The sequence below is a fragment of the Cupressus sempervirens genome, chromosome 5, assembly GCF_028749045.1.
Source record: "Cupressus sempervirens isolate cs-2001-9-10 chromosome 5, ASM2874904v1, whole genome shotgun sequence".
NCBI classification, from domain to species: Eukaryota; Viridiplantae; Streptophyta; class Pinopsida; order Cupressales; family Cupressaceae; genus Cupressus; species Cupressus sempervirens.
The window spans coordinates 327258361-327261793 of NC_143122.1; positions in this window are offsets into that span (position 1 = coordinate 327258361).

Here is a 3433-nt window from a genome sequence, read left to right on the forward strand (position 1 = left end):
TCTGAAGATTGACTCGATCAGGTTCTAATACACAACATCCACTATCATATCTTAACATCATCATGCACTCAATAGATGTAGAAGCTCGGTTCATATTGATTAAATTCTAAGTAGTCTTGAACTTGGTCTACACTAGTGACTCAGTAAATATTGTGCAACTTAGCTTAAACTAAATCACTTGTTTACCATGGCAATACTCGGTCAACACTATCACCTTGAGCTTGGTATAAACTGAATCATTTGGTTAAAATAGAGTGTCTCGATTAGCACTAGATTCACATCACATGAATTGTGAGCTCGATAAGCACTACACTGCTCGGTAACCACTGATAAACTTGGCATCAATTGAAATGCATGGTTTACACTGCTAGACTTCACACTAACTGAATCGGCTTGGTAACCACTAGGATTTGTCCAAAGGATTCGGTAGCAACTGAAATGCTTGGAAAATAGTGTAAACTGTACAATGAGCTTGGTAACCATATAAAATATGAATAAGTGTGTGTCACTAATAACAAACTTGATTGATATGTCAACAATTGTTACCTCATTTGATCAAATCCTCTTCATCAATCAGACAAATGATAGTACTTAAGTTATATAAGCAATTGTCTTTCCAACAAGTAGCAAGTTTGACATCAATGACAAAACAATGATTGAAACACATTTATCATACTCAAGTATCAATCTATTTTCAACAATCTCCCTCTTTGGCATAGATGGCAAACCAAAATGACCAAACTTAATCAGTATAACCAACAAAATACCAAAAAAAAAAAAAATTCATTGTATTGAAATCTCTACCTCTATCAGCAACTTTCATCTTCTGAATAGGTTACAAAATGCTATTCTGATCAACAGAAAATCAACTCATCCTTATGAATCCCTCTTGATCAGTTCTTATATCTCCCACAAAATTATCTCCCTCTTACTAGGTAGATGTAATCTGCAGGTACAATTTCTCCCTCAGCAATCAAGTTTAGGTAGATTGGGATTTCTCCTTAATCTCCCTTAGCTTTCATGAAACTTAGTACACTCTCTCCCTCTTTGACAATAATTCCAAAGACGTGTCATCTTCATATGCAGATATGAATATTTTTAGATTCTCCCTTTGTCACCTTGCTTGTGACTAATTTGTAGTTCCATCTCTTTGATTACTTTAGGTAGCTCCTAAAGTAAGATCCATTGCATCAATGTGTAACATATGTTAATCAAGCTTGTTTGATGTAGGGCACTCCTCATGCTTCTTAGATATCCTTTAATAGGGGGCATCACCCCTAGTTTACCTCTTAGATACTCATGAGCATCCTTAGGTAATGCTTTTGTAAAGATATCAGCAATTTGCTCTTTGGCGTTGACATATTCAATCTTCACCTCTTTATCTTGAACTAATTCTCTCAAGTAATGATACTTGATTTCAATGTGCTTAGTCTTTGTATGCATCACAGGATTATTTGATATATTTATAGCACTTGTATTATCACAATAAAGTATTGTAGGTTCAGTGATTTCTTCCTTCATACCTTTGAGTAGTTGTTTGATCCATACAATGTTTGTACAATTTACTGTAGCACCAACATATTCAGCTTCAGCAGTAGATTGAGAAATGCAGTTTTATTTCTTGCCAATCCATGTAACCAGCCTTTTGCCTAAGAAAAATGCTCCTCTACTGGTGTGCTTTCTGTCATCAATATTTCCAACCCAATCAAAATTAGTATAGGCTCTCAATTCAAATTTCTCATTTTTCTTGTAGTATAGACCATAGTCCTCTATTCCTTTCAGATATCTTATTATTCTCTTAATAACCATCAAATGATTCTCCCAAGGATTAGTAGAGAATATTGCAACTATCCCTACAAATAATGCAATATTAGGTCTGTTGTCTACTACATATTGCAATTTTCCAATCATAGACCTGTATAATGTTTAATTCACCTTAGTTGAATCATCATTCTTTGACAATTTATGTCCTGTCACCATAGGTGTACTTACTGGCTTGGAATCCTCCAATCCAAGAGTTTCTAGTATCTCCTTAACATACTTTGATTGAGTGATGTATATACCATGTTTCATCTAATGTACTTGCAAACCCACAAAGAACTTGATCTCTCCAAACATAGACATCTCAAATTCTTGCTTCATTTCATTTGCAAAAGCCTTACATAAGGTATCCTGACCTCCAACTATGATATCATCAACAAAAAATTTAGATAACAAAATACATTTTCCTTTTTCTATCTTCAAGTATAGATTGTTGTTATCATCAATCCTCTCAAATCCAATCTTCACAAGATAATTATGAAGCCTCTCATACCATGCTCTTGGTGCTTGCTTCAAACTATATAAAGCTTTGTGTAGTCTACAAACCATGCTTTTGTTGTTAGCATCAACAAATCCTTCTGGTTGTTCTATATAAACCTATTCCTCTAATATACCATTCAGAAATGTAGACTTGACATCCATTTGGTAAACTTTGAAACCTTTGTATGCAGAGTAATCAAGTAGAGTTCTTACTCCTTCCAATCTTGCAACAAAGGAAAACATTTCTCCATAGTCAATCCCTTCTTCCTGTGCATATCCTTTACAAACTAATCTTGTGTTGTTCCTTGTGACTTCACCATTTTTATCTAACTTGTTTCTATATACCCACTTGGTGCTAATCACATTTTTGTCTTCTAGTCTAGGAACTAGAGTCCATGTTTTATTTTTCTCAATTTGTTCAATCTCTTCTTCCATGGCTTTTCTCCAGTCCACATCTTCTAAGGCATCTTTCATTGTTTTGGGTTCTTGCATGCTTAGCAAACATGTATCATTTCTCAACTTGTTCCTTTTCATTGATCTAGCATCTTTATCTCCAATGATTTGTGCAGCAAGGTGACGTCTCTTAACATACTTAGACAATCTTGGTTCTGTTCTATCTCCTTCATTTATTCTCTCAACTTTTGAATCACTATGTGCATCTCTTTCAAGAAGTTCAACATCTCTTTCATGTACACTAATCTCACAATCAGAATGTGCCTCAACTTAATTTTGTAACTTGGCACTTTAATGTAGCTTAGTTCCTGAATACAACTTGGCATTCATAGAATGTGACTCTGAAGTCACTAAAACTTGTTAGTTTGCAACTTGATTTTCAGCATCTTCTTTAGTAGGCATACCTTCATAAAAGTATATAAATAATTTATATTCTTCTAGCTCCTTTATAGGTTCAGCCTCATATACTTCTCTATATTCATCAAATTTCACATTTGCACTTTCTACAACTTTGTTAGTGTTAGTATTTAAACACTTATAAGCTTTACTTCTCGTGGAATAACCAAGGAATATACCTCCTTCACTTTTTTCATCTAGTTTACCATTCCTAAAATCTTTGAGAATATAACATTTTCTTCCAAATACCTTAAAATATTTTACATTAGGTGAGTATCCATAC